Source organism: Lissotriton vulgaris, chromosome 8 (genome assembly GCF_964263255.1).
Source record: "Lissotriton vulgaris chromosome 8, aLisVul1.2, whole genome shotgun sequence".
Lineage (NCBI taxonomy): Eukaryota > Metazoa > Chordata > Amphibia > Caudata > Salamandridae > Lissotriton > Lissotriton vulgaris.
In genome coordinates, this window is record NC_141696.1 from 1,176,380,149 (window position 1) to 1,176,403,501 (window position 23,353).

Genomic DNA, 23,353 nt, shown 5'->3' on the forward strand with positions numbered 1-23,353 from the left:
CCTCTCCCTCCTCCCTCCTCTCCCTCACCCCCTCCCACACCCCCTCCACACCCCACCCCTCCCCACCCCACTCCCACACCCTCCCACCCCTCCCCTCCCCCTCTCCTCCCCTCCCTCCCTCTCTCTCCCCTCCCCTCCCTCCTCTCCTCCCCTCTCCTCCCCTATCCCCTCTCCCCTCCCTCCTCTCCTCTCCTCTCCTCTCTCCCCCTCTCCCCTCTCCCCTCTCCCCTCTCCCTCTCCCTCCTCTCCCCTCTCCCCTCCCCTCCCCTCCCCCCTCCCCCCTCCCCTCCCCCCTCCCCCTCCCTCCCTCTCCTCTCCTCTCCTCTCTCCTCCCCTCCCCTCCCCTCCTCTCCCCTCCCCTCTCCTCTCCTCCTTTATCCCTTCTCTTACCTGTCTCCTCATTTATCCCTTCCCAGTCTCCTCCTATACCCTTTACTTCCCTGTCTCCTTCTATGCCCCTTCCCTGTTTCCTCCTCCTATACCCTTCCCTGTCTCCAACTATACCCTTTCCCTGTCCTACTTTACCCATCGTCTTCCATTCTTCCCCCTTCCTTCTTCCCTTCTCCCTTCCTCCTTCCCTTTCATACTCCGTCTGTTCCCTTTCCTCCCCCTTTTCTTTTCCTTCTCCTTTCCCCTTCCTTTCCCTGTCTCCTCCTATACCTCTTCCCTGTCTCCTCCTGTACCCTTTCCCTTCCCTGCATCTTCCTATACCCCTTCTCTTCACTGTCTCCCCACACCTCTGCCCTTTCCTTCCCTGTCTACTATACCTCTTCCATGTCTCCTCCTATACCCCTGCCTTTCCTGTCTCCTCCTCTACCCCTATCTTTCCCTGTCTCCTATACCCCTTCCCATCTCCTTCTATACCCCGTCCACTTCCCTGTCTCCTTCTATACCCCTTCCCTTCACTGTCTCCTCCTATACCCCTTCCTTTCCGTCTCCTTTTATACCCCTCCCCTTCTTCCCTTCTCCCTTCTTTTCCCTTCCCCTTCCCTCTCCTTCCCCATTTCCCTTCCCCTTTCCCCTTCCCCTTTCCTCTTCCCCTTTCCTCTGCCCCTTTCCTCTGCCCCTTTCCTTTGCCTTTCCCCTTTCCTTTGCCTTTTTCCTTTTCTGCTTCTCCTTCCTCTTCCCTTCCTCCTCTTATACCCCTTCTCTTCCCTGCCCTGTCTTCTCCTATACCCCTGCCCTTTCCTTCCCTGTGTCATGTACCCCTTCCCTTTCTTTCCCTGTCTCCTCCTATACCCCTTCCTTTCCCTATCTCCACCTATACCCCTGCCCTTCCCTTCCATGTCTCCTCCATTACCCCTTCCCTTCCCTGTCTCATATGCCTTTCCTCCCCTTACCTGTCTCCACCTATACCCCTTCCCTTCTCCCTTCCTTTACCTTTCCTTCATCCCTCCCCTCCACCCCCCTCCTCTACCCCCTTCACTTTCCCCTCCCCCTTTCTTTTCTCATCCTCTCTGCGCTTTGCCCTTTCCCCTTTCCTTTGCCCGTTTCTCCTCTTCATTTTCCCCTTCTCTTCATTTCCTTTCCTTGCCCTCCCTTGTCTCTGCCTATATCCTAACAACCCCCACGTTCCCTCTCTTTCCTTCTTCCTTGCTCTTCCCTTCCCTGTCTCCTAATATTATCTTTCCCTTCCCTGTCTCCTTCTATATCCTTCTCTTTTTCCCATACCCCTTCTTTTTTCCCTATGTCTCATTCCTTCCCTGTCTCCTATACCCATTCCCTGCCTCCTCCCATACCCCTTCCCTCCCTTACCTGTCTCCTCTGCCCCTTCCCTGCCTCCCCCAATCCACCTCCCCTCTCTTACCTGTTTCCTCCTTTAACCCTTCCCAGGCTCCTATACCCCTTCCCTGTTTCCTCCTATACCACGTCCCTTCCGTCCCTTATCCTGACTGCTCCTATACTCCTTACCTTCCCTACCTCTTCATGTACCCCTCCCCTGTCTCCTCCTATACCCCTCCCATACCTGTCTCCTATGCCCCTTTCCTTCCGTCTCCTTCTATACCCCTTCACTTCCCTGTCTCCTTCTATACACCTTCCCTTCACTGTTTCCTCCTCCTATATCCCTTCCCTGTCTCCAACTATACCCCTTCACTGTCTCCTACTTTACCCATCCTCATCTATTCTTCCCTCCCCTTCTTCCTTCCCTTTCATTCCCTGTCTGTTGCCTTTCCTCCCCCGTTTCTTTCTCTTCCCCTTTCCTCTTTACCCTTTCCCCTTCCATTCCCTTCCCTGTCTCCTACTATACCTCTTCCCTGTCTCCTCCTGTACCCTTTCCCTTCCCTGCCTCTTCATATAACCCTTCCCTTCCCTGTCTCCCCCCTGCCCTTTCCTTCCCTGTCTCCTATATCCCTTCCCTGTCTTCTCCTATTCCTCTTCCATGTCTCCTGCTATACCCCTGCCTTTCCTGTCTCCTCCTCTACCCCTATCCTTCCCTGTCACCTCATATACCACTCCCCTGTCTCCTATACTGTTTCCCTTCCCTGTCTCCTCCTGTATCACTTCCCTTCCCTGTCTCCTCATACGCCGTCACTTCCCTTCCCTGTCTCCTCATATACCCCTTCCCCCTTCCCTTCTACTTCCCCTTTCCTCTTTCTCTTCCCTTCTCTCCTCTTCTCTTCCCTTCCCTTCCCCTTTTTGTTTACGTTTCCTTCCCTTCATCTCCCCTCCCCTTCCCCTTAACCTTCCCTTCCCCTCCCCTTATCCCTTTCCTTTTCCCCCTTTCCTTTGCCCCTTTCTTTTTCCCTTTTAATTTTCCCCTTCCCTTCTTTCCCTGTCTCTGCCTATACCCTTCCAATCCCCACTTTCCCTCTCTTTCCTTCTTCCCTTCTCTTCCCTCTCTCCTCCTATTACCCGTTCCCTGACTCCTCATATACTCCTCTCGTCCCTTCCCTTTCCCCTTTCCTTTGCTCCCTTTTCATTTCCCCCATCCCTTCCTTTCCCTTCCCTGCCTTTCCTTTCCCTTCCCTGTCTCTGCCTATACCCTTCCAATCCCCACATTCCCTCCCTTTCCTTCTTCCCTTCTCTTCCCTCTCTCCTATTACCCTTTCTCTTCCCTTCCCTAAATCCTCCTATGCCCCTCTCGTCCCTTCCCTATCTCCTCCGATACCCCTCTCCCCTTTTCCCCATGCCCTTTCACTTTTTCCTCCTAAACTCGTCCTCCCCGTCTCCTATACCCCTTCTATACCTCCTCCTGTACCCATCCCGTCTCCTCCTATACCCCTCTCTTCCCTTCCCTTTCCCCATGCCCTTTCCCTTTTTCCTTCTAAACCCGTCTTTCCGTCTCCTTTACCCCTTCCCTGCCTCCTTCTATGCTCCTCCCCTTCCCTGTCTCCTTCTGTATCTCTTCCCTTCCAAGTCTTCTCTTATACATGTTCCCCTATACCCCTTCTGTGTCTTCTCCTATACCCATTCCCTTTCCTGTCTCATCCTATACCCCTTCCCTGCCTTTTCCTATACCCCTTCCCTTCCCTGTCTCCTATGCCCCTTCCCTGCCTCCTCCTATACTCCTTCCCTTCCCTTAACTGTCTCCTCCTGTACCCCTTCCCTTCCCTGTCTAATCCTATACCCCTTCCCTGTTTCCTTCTATACCCCACCCTTCCCTGTCTCCTTTTATACCCCTTATCTTCCCTGTCTCCTCCTATACCCCTTCCCACCTCTTCTGTCTCCTCCTATACCCCTTCCTTCTCTCATACTTTATCTCTCCATTCCCTTCTCCCCCTCTTATCTTCCATTTCACATTTTCCTTTCCCTTTCTCCTTCCCTTTCCTTACCCCTTTTTCCCTCCCCTTTCCTCCTTCCCATTTCCTTTCCCCTTCTCCCTTTCCTTCGCTTTTGCCCTTTCCCTTCCCTGCCCTTCCCTGTCTCCGCCTTTACCCTTCCAACCCCAACTTTCCATCCCTTTTCTTCATCCCTTCTCTTCCCTTCCCTTCCCTTCCCCTCCTTTCCTTTTTCTTTCCTTTCAGTCCATTCCCTTCCTTTCCCTGTCCTCTGTCCTATCCCCTTCCAACCCCTCCCATCCTAATCCCTTTCCTTCCCGATTCTCTCCTTTCCTAACCTTCCCCTTCCCTCCCCTTTCCTATGCTTCCGCTTCTCTTTCTTTCCCCTCCCCATTTCACTTCCCCTTCCCTTTTTCCCCTTTCCCCCTCCCCTTCCCGTCCCTCCTCTTCTCTTTCTTTCCTTCCCTTCTCTTTCCATGCTTTCTCTCTCTCCTCCTATACCCTTCCTTTCTATTTTCTTACCTATCGCTTTCTTCAGTCCTATACCCTTCTAACTCCACACATCCCCTTCTACTGTCCTGTGCCCTTCCCTATCTCTCTCTTTCTCTCTCTCTCTCTCTCTCTCTCTCTCTCTCTCTCTCTCTCTCTCTCTCTCTCTCTCTCTCTCTCTCTCTCTATATATATATATATATATATATATATATATATATCATTTTTTTAATCAACCTAAAACCCTAAGATAACCCATACTACCCCAATGCCCATACCCCCTCAAATTGCTAAAATACCCTTACCACCCCAATAGCCAGCATAAATTACCTATAGCACTCCAACACCCATACCCATACTGAACCCCTAAATTACCCTTGACACTCCAAAACCCATACCCCCTGAACTTTAAAATAACCACAGGCACCCCAAAACCCATAGCTACCCTGAACCCTAAAATTACCCTTAGCACCCCAAAACCCATACCCACCCTAAAACCTAAAATGTTCATTGGCACCCCAAAACCCATACCCACCCTGAACCCTAAAATTTCCATTTGCACCCCAAAACCAATACCTAAAATGACCCTTGGCACCCCGAAACTCACACCTCTCATAACCCAAAAATGACCCTTAGCACCCCAAAACCAATACCTACAATGAACCCTAAAATTACCTTTGGCACCCCAAAACCCACACCCACCGTGAGCCCTAAAATTACCAGTGGCACCCTAAAACCCATACCCAACCTTAACCCTAGAATTACCCTTGGTTCCCCAAAACCCACACCCAACCTGAACCCCAAAATTACCATTGGCACCCCAAAACCCATACCCAACCTGAGCCTCAAAATTACCCTTGGCACCCCAAAACCCATACCCAGTCTCAACCCTAAAATGACCCTTAGCACCCCAAAATTCATACCTACCCTGAACCCTAAAATTATCCATAGCACCCCAAAACCCATACCCACCCTGAACTCTAAAATTACCTTTCGCACCCCAAAACCCATACCCCCATAACCCCAAAAATAACCTTGGCACACCCTACCTACAACGCACCCTTAAATTACACTTAGCAGACCAAAACCCATACCCAAACTGAAACCAAAAATTACCCATGGCACCCCAAAACCCATAACCACCCTGAACCCTAAAATTGCCCTTTGCACCCCAAAACCAATACCTAAAATTACTGGTGGCAGCCAACAACCTAAACCTAAAATTACCCTTAACACCCCAAAATTCATACCTAACCTGAACCCTAAAATTACCCTTAGCACCCCAAAACCCATACTCTGAACCCTAAAACTACCTTTGGCTCTCCAAAACCCCTACCCACCCTGAACTTTAAAATTACCATTGGTACCCCAAAACCCATACCCACCCCAAGCCCTAAAATTACCCTTGGGACCCCAAAACCAACACCCACCCTGAACCCTTAAATTATCCTTGACACCCCAAACCCCACACCCACGCTGAAACCAAAAATTACCCTTGGCACCCCAAAACCCATACCCACCCTAAGCCCTAAAATTTCCATTGGCACCCTAAAACCCATACCCACCCTGAACCCTAAGGTTACCCTTGGCACCCCAAAACCCACACCCACCCAGAACCCTACAATTACCCTTGGCACCCCAAAACCCATACACACCCTGAACCCTAACATTACCATTGACACCCAAAAACCCATACCCATGCTCAACCCTAAAATGACCCTTAGCACCCCAAAACCCATACCCACCCTGAACCCTAAAATTACCCTTGGCACCCCAAAACCCATACCCACCCTGAACCCTAAAACTACCCAAAGCACCCCAAAACCCATACTTAATCTGAACCCTAAAACTACCCCTGACTCCCCAAAACCCATGCCCGCCCTGAAGACTAAAATTACTACTGGTTCACCAATACCCATCCCATACTGAAAACTAAAATTACCCTTGGCACCCCAAAACCCACACCCACCCTGAACCCTAAAATCACCTGTTACCACAAAACCCATACCCTCCCTGAGCACTAAAATTACCATTGACACCCTAAAACCCATACCCACCCTGAACCCTAAGGTTACCCTTGGCACCCCAAAACCCACACCCACCCAGAACCCTACAATTACCCTTGGCACCCAAAACCCATACACACCCTGAACCCTAACATTACCATTGACACCCAAAAACCCATACCCATGCTCAACCCTAAAATGACCCTTAGCACCCCAAAACCCATACCCACCCTGAACCCTAAAATTACCCTTGGCACCCCAAAACCCATACCCACCCTGAACCCTAAAATTACCCATAGCACCCCAAAACCCATACTTAATCTGAACCCTAAAACTACCCTCACTCCCCAAAACCCATGCCCGCCCTGAAGACTAAAATTACTATTGGTTCACCAAAACCCATCCCATACTGAAAACTAAAATTACCCTTGGCACCCCAAAACCCACACCCACCCTGAACCCTAAAATCACCCCTGTTACCCCAAAACCCATACCCACCCTGAGCCCTAAAATTACCATTGACACCCTAAAACCCATACCCACCCTGAAACCTAAGGTTACCTATGGCACCCCAAAACCCACACCCGCCCTAAACCCCAAAATTTCCCTTGGCACCCCAAAACCCATACCCACCCTGAACCCCAAAATTACCATTGGCACCCCAAAACCTATACCCAGGCTCCACCCTAAAATTACCTTTAACACCCCAAAACCCATACCCACCCTGAACCCTAAAATTAACCTTGGCAGCTCAAAATCCATACCCACCCTGAACCCTAAAATTACTATTGGCACCCCAAAACCCATACCTACAATAAACCCCAAAATTACCCTTAGCAACCCAAAACCAATACTCTGAACCCTAAAACTACCCTTGGCTCCCCAAAACCCATATCAACCCTGAACCCTAAAACTACCCTTGGCTCCCCAAAACCCATATCAACCCTGAGCCCTAAAATTACCCTTGGCACACCAAAACCCACACCCACCGAGAGCCCTAAAATTACCGTTGGCACCCTGAAGCCCATACCCAACCTGAACCCTAGAATTACCCTTGGCACCCCAAAACCCACTCCCACTCTGAACCCCAAAATTTTCCTTGACACCCCAAAACCCATTCCCACCCTGAACCCCATAATTACCATTGGCAGCCCAAAACCCATACCCAGTCTCAAACCTAAAATTACCCTTAACACCCCAAAATTCATACCTAACCTGAACCCTAAAACTACCCTTAACTCATCAAAACACATACCCACCCTGAACTTTAAAATGAACCTTAGTACCCTAACAGCCATACCCACCCTGAATCCTAAGGTTACTCCTGTCACCCCAAAACCCACACCCACCCTGAACCCCAAAATTACCCTTGGCACCCCAAAACACATAACCCGGCTCAACCCTAAAATGACCCTTAGCAACCCAAACCAATACCCACCCTGAACCCTAAAATTAACCTTGGCTCACCAATACCCATCCCATACTGAACCCTAAAATTACCTTTGGCACCCCAAAACCCACACCCACCCTGAACCCTAAAAGCACCCTTGTCACCCAAAAACCCATACCCACCCTGAGCCCTAAAATTACCATTGGCACTCTAAAACCCATACTCACCCTGAACCCTAAGGTTACCCTTGGCACCCCAAAGCCCATACCCACACTGAACCTTAAAATGACCCTTGGTACCCCTAAACCCATACCCACCCGACCCCTAAAATTACCCTTGCCACCTCAAACCCCACCCTGAACCCTCAAATTATCCTCAACACCCTAAAACCCATACCCACCCTGAACCCTAAGGTTACCCTTGGCACCCCTAAAACCACACCCGCCCTGAACCCCAAAATTACCCTTAGCACCCCAAAACCCATACCCACCCTGAACACTACTGTTACCCTTGGTACCCCTAAACCCACACCCGCCCGGAACCCCAAAATTACCCTTGGCATCCCAAAACCCATACCCACCCTGAACCCCAAAATTGCCCTTGCACTACAAAACCCATACCCAGGCTCAACCCTAAAATGACCCTTAGCACCCCAAAACCCATACCCACCCTGAACCCTAAAATTAACCTTGGCAGCCCAAAATCTATACCCACCCTGAACCCTAAGGTTACTCTTGGCACCCCTAAACCCACACCCGCCTTGAACCCCAAAATTACCCTTAGCACCCCAAAACCCATACCCACCCTGAACACTACTGTTACCCTTGGTACCCCTAAACCCACACCCGCCCGGAACCCCAAAATTACCCTTGGCATCCCAAAACCCATACCCACCCTGAACCCCAATATTGCCCTTGCACTACAAAACCCATACCCAGGCTCAACCCTAAAATGACCCTTAGCACCCCAAAACCCATATCCACCCTGAACCCTAAAATTAACCTTGGCAGCCCAAAATCTATACCCACCCTGAACCCTAAGGTTACTCTTGGCACCCCTAAACCCACACCCGGCCTGAACCCCTAAATTACCCTTGGCACCCCAAAACTCATACCCACCCTGAACCCCAAAATTACCCTTGCACTACCCATAGCACATCAAAACCCATGCTCACTGAACCCTAAAACTACCCTTGGCTCCCTACAACCCACGTCTACCCTGAACTCTAAAGTTACCCTTGGCTCAGCCAAAACCCATGCCATACTGAACCCTAAATTTGCCCTTAGCGCCCCAACACCCACACCCCCCCCCAACCCTTAAATTATCCTTGGCACCCCAAAACCCACATACATCCTGAACCCTAAAATTACCCCTAGCACCCCAAAACCCATACCCATCCTGAGCCCTAAAATTACGATTGGCACGCTATAACCCATACCCACCCTGAACCCTAGAATTACCCCTGTCACCCCCAAACCCACACCCACCCTGAACCCCAAAATTTTCCTTGGCACCCCAAAACTCATACCCACCCTGAACCCCAAAATGACCCTTAGCACCCCAAAACCCATACCTACCCTGAACCCTAAAATTACCCTTAGCACCCCGAATCCCATACCCACTCTGAACCCTAAAAGTACCCTTAGCACCCAAAAAAACACCCCCAAAAAACCTTGGCACCCCATACTAAATGTACCCTAAAATTACCCTTAGCACCCCAAAACCCATACCCACCCTGAAACCTAAAATTACCCTTGGCACGCCAAAACCCATAACTACCCTGAACCCGAAAATAACCCTTTGCACCCCAAAACCAATACCTAAAATGACCTGTGGCACCCCAAAACTCATATCCCCATACCCCAAAAATAACCTTCACACCCCAAAACCCATATCTACAATGAACCCAAAACTTACTCTTAGCACCCCAAAACCCACACCCACCCTGAACCCTACAATTACCCGTAGCACCCCAAAACCCATACCCTCATAAAACCTTGGCACCCCATACCTACAATGTACGCTAAAATGACCCTTAGCACCCCAAACCCCATACCCACCCTGAAACCTAAAATTACCCTTGGCACCCCAAAACCCATTACTACCCTGAACCCTAAAATGACCCTTTGCACCCCAAAACCAATACCTAAAATTACCTGTGGCACCCCAAAACCTATATCCCCCATACCCCAAAAATAACCTTGACACCCTTAAACCCATACCTACAAAGAACCTTAAAATTACCATTGGCACCCCAAACCCTTACCTACCCTGAACCCTAAGATTACCCTTGCACCCCAAAACCAACACCCACCCTGAACCCCAAAATTACCCTTGGCACCCCAAAACCCATACCCACCCTGAACCCCAAAATTACCCATGACACCCCAAAACCCATACCCAGGCTCAACCCTAAAATGACCCTCAGCACCCCAAATCCATACCCACCCTGAACCCTAAAATTAACTTTGGCACCCCAAAACCCATACCCACCCCAAACCCTAAAAGTACCCTTAGCACCCAAAAACCCAAACTCACTCTGAACCCTAAAACTACACTTGGCTCCCCAAAACCCATGCCCACCCTGAACTCTAAAATTTCCCTTGGCTTGCCAAAACCCATCCCATACTGAACCCTAAAATTACCCTTGGCACCCCAAAACCCACACACACCCTGAACCTTAAATTCACCCTAGTCACCCAAAACCAAATACCCACCCTGAACTCTAAAAAAAACATGTGGCACCCCAAAACCTATACCTACCCTGAACCCTAAAATTACCCTTGGCATCCCAAAACCCATACCCACACTGAACCCTAAAATTACACTTGTCACTCCAAAATCCATACCCACCTTCAAATCACCCTTTGCACCCCAAAACGCATACATAAAATAACCATTAGCACCCCATTCATGTTATAAATATTATATTTAGATGCAAATGGATGTTTATATTCCTTGCAATGCGTTTTTAAAATTCACATTTCGCTGTTATTGTGTTTAATATTTATGAAAAATACGTTTAAAATTGAACACTGAAAATGAATGTCTTGTTAAACTTTTCTTGTTAAAGGGTTGGATGTTTTGTGTTTTTCATGCTCAGTTCAGTTTGCTCTCCAAGCTGCTGTATCTTTGAGCTAGTGGAAATGGGAATGGAAGAGAAGTTAAAGTAGAATTAGGGATGGGAGGGAAGGGGAAATGAGGAAGGTCAGGGAGGGGGAACACGTGATAGTGAAGGTGGGCAGGAGAGAGGGTGAAAGGGAAGGGAAGGTATAAAAAGGGGGAAAAGAGGTGGGGAGAGGAGAGCGCGAATAAAGGAAAGGGATGGGGAAGGAGACAGGCGATGGAGGGGAAGGGGTAAGGAGAGGGAGGGATTAGAGGAAAGTGCATGGAAAGGGGAAAGCTGAGGAGAGTGGATATGAGAAGAGAAGAGTGGAGAGATAGGTAAGGTAAGTGAAAGTGAGAGCCAAAATAGGAAAGGAAGGTAGGGGAAGTGAAAGGAAAGGGGGGAGGAGAGCTAGATAAGTAAGGAAGAGAACCAAAGGGAATTGAAGAGAAGAGGGAAGGGAATAGAAGTAGAGAGGGGAAGGGAGGGTTAGACAGGAAAGTAGAAAAAGGTAAGGGAAAGGAGTGTAAGGGAAATGGGAAGTGAAGGCAAGAAAGGGAGGAGGAAAAGGAAGGAGAAACAATAGGTAGAAAAGTTGGGAGTGGTAGGGAAAAAGGGGGAGAGGGTTATTAAGGATGGAAGTGAGGAGAAAAAAGAGAGGGAAAGGAATGGGAAGAGGGAAGGGATTAGAAGAGAAAAAGGGGGGCAGGAGAGAAGGCACGAGGAGGGAAAGAAAAGGGAGAGAAGAGATGGGGAGGAGATGGAGAGATGAGAAAAGGCAAGGGAAGGAAGGGGAGAAAATAGGAAGGGAAACAGAGGAACTAGAAGAGAACGGAAGAGGGAAGTTAAAGGCAAGGAAAGGTGAGGAGAGCGGATGGAAGGAGAAGGCAAGGCAGGGAAGTGGAGAAATGGGAAAGGAAGAGAATGGAATTGAGGGTAATAGGGTAACACTAGAGGTGATAGGGAAGAATGAAAGGAATGGAGGGAGAGGGGAGAGGTTTGGGGGGAGAGACAGGGAAGGGAAGGGAAGGATATGATGAAAGGGAAGTAAATGTAGGAAGGGAAAGGAGAGGTAACGAAAGAATTAAGTGACTGGGAAAGGGAAAGAAGGTGAGAACGTCAAGAAAAGTGTATGTAAAGAGGAAGAGACGCTGAGGAGATGAGAAGTGTGGAGAGATAGGGAAGAGAGGAGAAGGGGAGAGAGCAACTAGGGAAGGGAAGAGTTAGGGAAGTAAGGAAGAGAAATGAAGGGGAAAGAAGTGTAAGGGAAGAGTAAAGGAAAAGAGAGAGGAGAACAGAGAAGGGGAGAGGAGAAAGGAGGAGAGAGGAAAGAAGGGGAGAGAAGAGGAGAGGACAGGGAGTGGTGGAGAAGGAAAGGTTTGGGAGAAAGAGGAGTGTACAGATGGGAAGGGAAGGGAAGAGAAAAGGAAAGGATGGAAGGATAGCTAAAAAGCCTGAGAAGGGTAGATGGGGAAAAAAATTGGCAAAGAAAGGAAGGGAAAGAAGAAATCAAAGGGAATGGGAAGAGAAGTGGAGGGGATAGATGAGATAAAGAAACTAATGGGAAAAGGAAAGGAAAGGAAGGGAAGGGTTGTATTGGGCGGGACGGTGAGGGAATAGGGAAGGAAGTGAAGGGGAAAGTGGAGTGATAGGGAATGGAAGGGGATGGGGAATGAGGAGGGTAGGGACGAAGAGTTTGGAGAGGAGAAAGAAATGGTAAAAAAGAAAAGTGAAGTGAAAGGAAAAGGAGGTATGAGAAGATGGGGAAGGGGAGGGAAGGGGAGAAAAAAGGAGCAAGGGAAGAGGGAGTGAGGGTACTTGAGGGAAGGCTCGAGTAGAGGATAATCGAGAGAGGTAATGGGAGTTAGGGGAAGGGGACAGTAGGGGAGAGAAAAGACAGAAAAGGAAAGAAGTTAGGGAAGGAAAATGAAGCAATGGGAAGGGAAAGGAAGGGAAGGGCAGAGGAGAGGAGTGATAGGGAAGCAAAGGAGGGAGGCAAAGGTAGGAAGGAAAGATATGGAAGGGATAGAGTAGAAAGAAAAGAAAGGGCAGGGAAGAAAAATGAGGGAAGGTGAGGAGAACCGAGAGGAGAGAAAAGCAGGAGAGAAGGGATGCAGGGGAAAGTAAACGGGAGAAGATAGGAGACATAGCTAAGGGTAGAGGGAAGGCAAGGGAGGGAAGGAGAGATATGGGGATGCGGAACAGGAAAGATAGAGAAGAGAAGAAAAGGGGATAGTGGACGGGAAGGTTAGGAGAGCAGATGGGAGAGGAGAGGCAATGAGGGAAATAGATAAAAGGGAAGAGGAAAGGAAAGGAGAGGATACATAAGCAGTGGAAGAGAAGGAAAGGGATAGAAGGGAGAGGAGCTATACGGAAGGGACAGGAAAGGGAAGGGAAGAGGGATGGAAAGGAATATGAAGCGTAGGGGAGACAAGGAAATGGAAGATGCAGAGAGGGGATAGGGATTAAGAAATTGGGAGGGAGGTGAAGGAAAGGGGAGAGTTGAGACAGCGAAGGTACGCGATGGGAAAGAGCGGAGGAAGGGTAGAGAATGGGAAATTATACAAAAATTGGGGTAGTAAGGAAGGAAAGGGGAATGGTGGGAAGGCGAGGGGAGAAAGGGGAAGGGCAAAGAAAAGCAGAGACAGAAGGAAGGGAAAGGACATGGGAGGGAATGGAAAGGGAAGGTTAAGGGAGAGATGTTGAAGGGAGGGGTAGGGGGATGAAAGGGAAGGGATAGAAAAGCAAAGAATGTATGGGAAAGGGAGAGGAGAGCAAGGTAAAGGCATAAAGGGAATGGGAGAGGAGAGAGAGGGAAGGAAGGAACAGAAGGGAAGGAGGGGGGAAGTGAGGGGAGAGATAAGCTAGATAAGGGTAGGGGAAGGGTAAAGGAAATGAATGGAGGGGAGAGGGGAGGGGAGGAGAGATGGGAAGGACCGAAGGGAAGGAGAGGCAAGAGAAGATAAGCCAAGAGATAGGGAATGGAGAGGCCGGGGGGGAAAGGGACGGGTAAGGAAAGGATATGGAACAGGGGAAGGGATGGAAATTGAAGGTGAGGAGAGGAAAAGAGAGATAGGCAAGAGGCCTAAAGAAGAGACAAGCAATATGTAAGGAAGAAAGTGAAGGGAAGGTAAGAAGGGGAGGGAATGGTAGAGGAAGGAGAGATAGGGAAGTAATGGAGAGATAGGAAAGGGAATGAAATGGAAGGGGAGATGGAAATGGATGGAAGTAAGAGGAAAGGCAATGAAAGGGAGGGTTAAGAGGAAGGGGAGGGAGAGTGGAGGAGAGAGGGAGAAGAAAGGGAAGGGAATTGAAGGGAAATGGAAAGGGAAGTGAAGCAAATGGAGGAGAAGCGAAGGAGATGAAGAGGATGGAAGGGGAAAGGATAAAAGAGAAAGGGTAGGAAGGGAGGCGAGTGGAGGGGAGAGGAAGGAAGGGGAAGAAAGGTAAGGGAGAGGCGATGCAGAGAAGGAAGGGGAAGGACATTTGAAGGGAAATTATGAGAAGGAAAAGAGAACAGAAGGGGCTAGAAGAAATTGAAAAGGAAGGGGAGATGAGAGGAGAGTTAGGGAAGGGAAGTGAAGAGGAGATAGTCAAAGAAAGCGATGAGAAATAGCAAAGGGATATGGAGGAAAAGGAATGAAAGGGAAGAAAGGAGACGGGAAGGGGAAAGGTTTTAAGAGATAGGGTAGAGTGGAAGGGAAGGGCATTGGGTCGGAGGCGGGGACAGGAGAGGAAATGGTAGAAGAATGAAGGGTAGAGAAGAAATATAGAGAAGGAAGGTGGAGGGAGGGAGGGAAAGGAAGGAAGAGGGAGGCCCCCCCTTCCTTTTCGGAGCCTGCTCAGCCCCCGCAGCTTCGGCCTCTCCCTGCCCCGAGCTTCAGCCGCCAGCAGCGGACCTCTCCGTCCGGTGTCCCCGAGTGCAATGCTGCAGCTGCCTGGTTACCAGCCTCTTATACCAAGAACACGTCACAATGGAGGCTTTTCAGCGTGTCATCATACTTCACTGCTGTGTGGGTGATACCATGTGTTTCAGTTCAACAGGGGGAGCAGGCAAAGCACGGTTATTGAGCATTTTATTGAGACAATTTAACTTTTTTGTCACAAAATGATCCTGTGATGAACCTGAATAAGATCCCATCCTACCCGATATACTTCCCGTACACTGGTCTCTCCTTTTCTCTCCGCTGCCGTGACGGCCTCCCCCCTGCATTTACTCTGCGTCTCGTGACATCGCATTGGAGCGCCTGTTACGTCATAAGCGTTCCTTTCACAGGATTCTGCTTCTGGTGCCGCTGGGAAGGCACGGGCCTTTCAAGCGTATGTCAAACGTGGTTGTTTTTAGTCCTCGTTTAAAATCAATTACATTTTAATTGTACGTCTTATTCTCACAACTTGCTTGCATGGCGCCCTTTCCTTACATTGTACAAGTTAAATGGTTTTTACTGGGACACCTCCGCATCTCTGTCTTTCCAGTTTCTCCCCTTGAGTATTGTCCAGTAAACAGCGTTATACCTTTTAAGAAATGTTTGTATTGATATAAATACAAACGTAATTGTTCTCATACGGTGAATATTATAGTGAACAGAAGGGGCCAGCCTTCGAGTCTCGCTTCAGGAGACCTGTAGTTCGGACCCTGTGCAATGCTGGCCGCTCGGTCAGGTCGTTCTTAGTGCGTCCGTAGATGCGGTTTCTGTGGGTCTAATTGTTAACAATTGAAAACGGTTCTAGTGTCCTGCAGGAAACACAGTGCGCGTCTTTGCAGACGAGCGAATGTGTAAAGTGTCTGATTGAAAAGCACAGGCTCAGTTCTTTACAAACTGTGCCGGAAGGGGGCGCTAATGTCTCATATATACGCATGGTTGGAATAAACGTGAACATTTTGCCACCTCGAACACCACGAGATAAGACCAGGGAATGACTGACACGTCTGGACTGCTGTGAAAGAGGAATGATTAGGGCGACCAACTGGCATGGGTGCATATTCAGGATGGTGGGTGTGAACATTCAGGACAACGGGTTAAAATTCAGTACAAAAATTCAGGACAGAAGGTCAAAATTCATGTACAGACAAATCAGAGGAGGTCGCGCAATAGTATATGAATAAGGTAATTGACAACCAAAATAACTACGAGTCAAAACAAGTTCATATTAGGTTGAGACGATCGTGCACTTCATGGTTTATCAGTATGCACGCAGTTTTGAGCAACTGCAGTTCTTTTTGTGGGAATTCATTTGATCATAATCTATTTATATAATTCTGTTCTCTATTCTTTAAATTCATATTTTATTTTCATATTTCCCTATTCCATATTCACATTAATTTTTTTGTTCCTTTTCTCATTTGATCATCCTCTTGTCCTTCCTTTATTGTTTAATCTGTTTTATATCCCATACTCAGTTTCGTCCTTCGTTTTCTCACTCCATTTGTGTCATACGTTTTTTTGATTTACCATTTTAATAATGTATCTTTCTGTTCCTGCTTTTGCCAACTTCCGCATCCTTTGGGCCCCTCCTCACAGCTGCATCACAGTGATTATTCTTGTTTAAATGATTAGGTTCTTATCCTGTCTTGTGCTGACCTGGGAACCACGGATTAAAGTTAGAGTAGTAAGCTTCCCCTTTAATTCAAGTCATGTTGATTGTAGAACGTTTCTAACTGTGCTTAATACCTAAGAATGTCCTGTTGGCATTCTTGAGCTGATGTCTGTTAGAGCCAGTTGATTCCTATACTGGCTCTCTCTCCATGTAACTGAATAAATATACTCAAGACATCTTCATTTGTATCCTCTGAATTACTACAATTTTATGGCGACGATTGTTACATGGAGAACCCACTTGTGCAACTACTTCTTCAAGAAGCGAATTCTTCCTTCTGCTATCAAGTTTGAGTGGTTTGGAATCCATCTACAGAGTCTAATTCTACTTTCATTGGCTTGGCTTTCATCTCAAAAACTACAGCTACCACGGTAGGGCGTAATTATTTCATTTTTTTCCTTCGCTTGTACCTACTGCTGTGCTTTGGAACTCCAAACAAACTATTTATTTTATCCGTGCTTACTTATGACTCTGGTTCTTCTCGAAAATATCTTTTTTCCAACCACAAGGTGGCACTGTTGCATATGAAATTCATGGCCCTTATTTATGAGGCCTTGCGTCAGTTTTGCGCCGCCGGTGCGTCACTTTTTGTGACGCACCAGCGGCGTACAAAATGCGCCTTGTTCCGCCATATTTAAAAAGTGACGGATCTAGGTAGATGCGTCACTTTTTAAACCCCTGCGTCACATTATACCTGCGTCAGGTATAATGTATGCAGAGGGGGCGTTCCCCCGCAAAAAGCCTCGTAATAGTGACGCAGTGAAATCTATGGGATTTCACTGCGTCACTTTTAGGATGCTGTTGCGTCAAAATCTTGCGCCTGCCTCACAGCAGGCGTAAGACTGACGCAAGCCCTTTCACATGGGGCTTTCCCCATGTGAAAGGACGCATTGCTGGAGTTGCGTCACTTTTGTGACACATTCCAGCAATGCGTCACTTTTGCGCTTACAGATGCGTCAGAAATACTGACGTATCTGTAAGTCCTTGCGACATGATGCGTCATACATTAAATATGACGCATCATTGGTGTCGCAAGGAGTGCGCAGTGAAAAGTGACGCATCGCTGTTTTCACGCAGCGATGCGTCACTTTTCATAAATGAGGCCCCATGTACTTAAGAAGCGATTCAAATTGACTCTTTACTGTTGATCGCATTTAACCCAGTGTCTACCAAGCTTTTAAAAAAGCGTTTTTCCTCAAGTGCTGTACTTTCCCACAAGTACCGTATTTTGGTAAAATACATTCGCTTCATTTTTGCCTGCCACTTCTCGATTATAGCTTAAAACACTGTCCTGGTCACACTCGACATATATCAACTGTACTTGCATTTTTTGAAGACCTGAGTTCCTACGTTCTACTGTCACGAGGAATGTCTTCCATCTTCTACACCCGACTGCGCAACATTTTTTTCTCCTGATGACGCAGACGTTATTACTCTGTTCCATCATTACGCTTCCACAAGTCAGTTGCTCAGGGGGGGACCCGGGGAGAGCCGTGCGCGAGCCGGTCTCTCCCCGGGTAGGTTCGCGCTAGGAGATGGCCACGACAGGTGGGGTCCTGATTAGTGAGGGACAGGTGGGGCAATTAGGGTCAGCGCGAGGCAAGGGTTCACTGCGCACTAGGGAGGCGGGCGGAGAGGTTAGTTTCTGTCCCACCCACCCTCCCCCTTTTTTCTTTAGGCCTTTTTTGTTTTTTCCCGTGCTTTCCGTGCTGGTTAGTTGTTTTTTATTTTTGCCACTTTAAGACAGGTTGTTTTCCTTTGTAGGCGGATTTTAGTGGGGGGTGGGCAGCCTGGAGCAGGTTGGTCCATCCTCAATAGACAGTTGTAGGAAAGGAAGGGGTATCCATAAGAGTTAGGGGCTTCTGGTTTGGTTAGGTTTAACTTGGTGGGGGGTTTATCAGTGGGTAGGAATGACCTGTTAGGCTGAGAGCAATTTGAATTAATAATTAAATAAATAAATAAAGAAGTGGTTTGATGTTTTGTCTATAACCTGTCTTAATAAAGTGGCCTTTCTTGCTGACTAAGAAGTTGTGGACATGGACTTTATTGCGCGACAACCTACGGAGATATTTCAGTGCGCTGATGCGCAAAGCTGGTTTTCTGTTCAGTTTGGCAATTCACATTATTATTTAGTGTGCTAATGCGCACAGCTTTATTTTGGCAATTCACACAATTACTTAGTGCGCTGATGTTCACAGCTTTATTTTGGCAATTCACACAATTACCTAGTGCGCTGATGCGCACAGCTTTATTTTTGACAATGCACACGGTTACTGAGTGCGCTGATGCGCACAGCTTAATTTAATGACAATCTTCAAAGTTACTTGACGTGATGTTGAAAGAATACAACGCTGACACCTACTTACAAGGATATTCATACAGATTTATTTTATGTTATCTTGTGCACGCTGATGCACACAGCTCTTGCTTCATAATTTGACACTTCTCGTATTCAATAATTTTTCTACTTATTTCATTTTTTAAAAACTTTTTAATACTGTATAAGTATTTACACTAATTCAATTTCTTGTTAGTTTATTTTAACTCTATCCTGCAACCTCCTTATTGAACAAGCATTTGCAATGCAATAGGTCTCGCATTTACGCAAGTTTGAGCTATTGGCATTGTAAATGGCCATGCCTTTTATTTATATTTTGGTTTTTAAAACATAAATAAAATGCATTGTCATTTACAATACCAATAGCTTAAACTTGTGTAAATGCGAGACCTATTGCATTGCAAATGCTTGTATTATGCCCTCACAGGATTTTACACACTATGGCTTGTGCCACTGTGGTTTCAGAAGAGAGGCCAGGACTTGAATGGGAATGGAGCATGAGATAGCTAGTTCACTTCAGGGCAGGACTAGGGAGACCCCGTGGTAGGGCAGTGTGCGCTGCCGCAGGCCATGCTGTACCAATACGTGCACGGGCTGTTGTGTGTCAGCGCTGCTAATCCCACTTATTGCATAAAAAGCGTTTGTGTATATTTTTTGTGATTTATAAGGACTCTCAATCAAAGGTTAACTGGGGGAGAGAGGAGGGAAACAAACACTGCTTAGCTTTAAAATGAACACATTGCCTCTGCTATTCACAGGCCCACTAGATGGCTTTCAAACCTTTTGAATTAAATACTCAAAGTCATTTTAAGGACTTATTATCTGAGAAAAATTCAAGAAGAGAATTCGAGGGCCCTTTGGGAGTCACAAGTACTCAGGGCGACAGCTCGCTGCAGAATTCTCAAGAATACGCCAAAGCCGCTCATATGGTGCAAAGACGCAGCCTTTTCATCATGCATTGCATCATAAAAGAAAAAACACATATTTCTTAGATCATATTTACAGTGCTTTTTACACTTTGAAGCAACTTCAGTGCGCGAGAACATGTGAAAAACACATTTAAAATACAAACGGGAATATAAAAGTATGAACAAAGGGAACCATGTTTAGGAATGGGGTCTAGTTTATAGGCAGCGCCACTGGAATTAAGCAGCAGGAGAAGACCCAATTAGGCGGCCATGCTGACTAAATTATTCGGCAAAAAGAGTCAAATTAGGTGGCATAATACAGCACATTTTGTGATAGAATGACTTCAAAATGTTGTCATTTTCACTATTTTTATCAGTGTTTAGCAAAGATCTCACCTCAGTACCAATAAGCTACTGAAAGATGACCAATCAACCTTTGTGAAGGGCTTTCCACTGCATGGCAACATGGGTTGCTGTTAAAAAAAAAAAAAAAGTAACTTGTTTGAGTTAAAAACATTGGGGCATATTATCAAGGGGGTTTATCTCCGCTTTTTTGGCTTTAAAAGCCAAGAAAGCGGAGATAAAGTTATCTCCCTATTACCTAGCTGTCGCTAACACCAGTTAGCGACAGCTAGTAGGAGATAGCGACCATCTTGGGCCCGCTTTGCATGTCGGTGATATTTATCACTAATGACATGCAAAGTGGGCGTGCCAAGATGTTAGCGACTGAAAACAGTCGCTAACATCGCTATCTCCTATTACCAACTTTTGGAGATATTCGCGCTAAGCGTGAATATCTCCAAAAGCTAACACCTGCCCTGAGCAGTTCTTAGCCATGTTATCCCATGGGAGGTGGATAACATGGCTAAGAGCATTAGCTCGCTAATGCATGAATATCGCTGACTTTTCAGCGATATTCATGCATTGCGGCGATTTTTATCGCATTTGCGATAAACCTTGGTAATACCAAGGTTTATTTGCGGTAAAAATCGCCGCAGCTCAGCGGTAAATTTTTGTCTCTAACCAAGCAATAGCGATAATTATCGCTATTGCTTGGTAATATGCCCCATTTTTTCCCCAAAATCTGTAAATTATGCAGCAGATTATGGACTGTACAGCCCATGCGCCAAATTCATAATTATGTGGAAAACGCTGGGGGAAAATAATCAAATAATTACAGTGGCTCTGATAGGAAGGTTTTCTGATCCTGGTTAGTTTGATGGGCGGTAGAGCTGGGACTTTTTCATGGAAAATTCAACCTAACAGCGCAGGACCCCCAGTGGGTCCAAACACTAGCCTGTCTGGTGTGCCCTCCTGTGGCACTAAGGTGGTGGCGGCTCTACCATGGGGGCTCCCTTCGTGGGCCACAGGCAGCCTCACTCAAGGGCTAAAGACGCGTTAGCACCTGCGCACATAGAGAGCGACTTAGATTGTGTGTTAACAATGGAAGCCCTACAACTTTGTTTATTCCTATTTCTTTGTATTCCACCTGGCTCGGGAGCTGGTGATTTGTGTGTTTCCGGTACCAGGAGGTAAGTAAGTAAAAAAACTTTATTGTTCAGTTAATTAAAACCATAACAAATTTTCTTTACACTTGTGTCGTAATGTTAAAAAAAAAAAAAAAAAACTTTAAATTAGTTAAGGAATACATGTTCAAAATTTACATCAAGATAAAATTCAAATACTCGTTAAAAGACAAAAAAAAATGAGGTTTCAGAAAATCACACTACAGTATTAGAGGTATTAGTCAGTCATCAAGCGTTTTTCAAAGGCAAGCAAAAACTTTACAATCTTACAGTTGATTTGTGTATCCGTAGAGTCCAAGCAGCCTATAATGGCTGACCTGCAGGTACGTAATCCTTTAGTCAGAAAGTGATTCTTTAAAAGAAGAGTTCGCTCTTGATTCAGCTTTGTACAATGACAAATAATGTGGATTATATCCTCTTTTTTATAATCACAGAGCCGACAGGCGATGGATCCCGTGTATTTCCAGGCTGGTGCTTCAGCCAGCGTTGGATACTTTCCGAATCTTAGAGCCATCAACCTTTTTTTAGTAAAAACAGAGTATGTAGAGTCCAAGTAGAGCGCCTGAGTAAGAAGTTTGTAGCTGTTAATTGCAACCCAAGAATGTGAACGATGGGAAAAAATCTCCTTGTCAATAAGTAGAGAATGTAGTTTGGCGGCTTTGTTTATTACCTGTTTAAATGAGTTAACTGGCAGGATTTTGTTCCATAGCTGGGCGGTGAATGTTAATTCCAGAGCTTTGGTCAGGATTTTGTTTGCCTCTGATTTGGTTCCCGTTTCAACTTCTTGCCACAAAAATTTATTTAAGTTGTTATCAGTGGCATTCATTTTAATGCGGTACCAGGTTTTAATGCACGTGTATAGTCTTCCCACTGATTCGTTCATGAGACCAAATTCTAGGCGCATTTGCGCTGGTGAAGCTGTACGGGGAAGTTGAAAAACTTTCTTATAAATTTTAGTAATCAAAGTATTTAACAAAGCACCGTCCTTGCCATGCATTGCTGCACTTGCATATGTTAAGGTGGGAAGGGCTTTAGCTGCAATTACCGTTAGTAGTGGTTTAAACGAAGGGCCTTCTAGTTTATTATACAAAGAGCTAAATGCAAAGATCAAGGCTCCGGTTCGTTGCGTAAGGTAATGTTACCAGGAGGTGTTCTGGTGTCAGATCTGCTGAGAGTTTGGCTGCAGACTCTCTGGTCCCTTGGACGCACAGTGCAGCGTTGTGGAAACGGGCCACTTCCATGGAACAAGCATTTGCAATGCAATAGGTCTTGCATTTGCCATAGTTTGAGCTATTGGCATTGTAAATGGCAATGCATTTTATTTGTGTTTTGAAAACCTGCAAGCGGTGCGTAAACACACACTTTGTACTTAAAGCCATTGCTTACAAAAAGCAAGGCTGGCAGCAAAAGAGGTGCAGTTACTGCCAGGCTTGCTTCTAGTAAGCAATGACAATGACAATGCACCGCATGCAGGTTTTTCAAAACATATACATAAAAGGCATTGTCATTTACACAATGCTAAAAAAACTCTCACAAATGCGAGACCTATTGCAGTGCAAATGCTCCAAGGTCCTTGTGCTTACATTCAAATATACACAAAATCCTATAACATGGCCTTACAATGTAAAATAAACGTCATTCCTATTGTGAACTGCAAATGCAAGCGACCCCTGGCATCCTGCAGGTGAAGAAGGTTCTTTACTACGTCAACTGATTCGTCATACAGCAGCATAGCTTGCTACCACTAAAGTCTAAATTACTGTGTGCATAATTTATTAGCAAGTGTCTTCCTTATCAGCAGGAACAGGCCCAAATCAGACAAATAAAACTAATTTATCATCTCAGTTCATTCGTGGTCCCAAGAAAAGAGCAGGACAGAAGAATTCTGGCTTGCAATATTAAGCATCAAGCACCCCAAAATATATGTTTCATGTCCCAAGTAGAAAATCTTCGTTCAACAAGTCTGACCCATTTGGCTGATGAACGGAGCAGTGTTAAATGCCCACCATTAACCTTTTATCTACAACAAACAAATATGTAAATATATCTACATTCATGCACACCCTTGACATGAGGTTGGGGGAATGGACTGCTGGAAAGAGGAACGTGACTACCGAGAAACTAGACAGGCAGTGGGTTCAAAGAAACAATGAAACATTACGTGAAAGAGCAAATTAAATGAGAGTACAAAGAAGGACATAGGAGCAGGGCAGAAGGTAGGAATAATTTACAACAGGGAAGAAGGAGGAAAAGATTCTAATTTCTTTATAAGC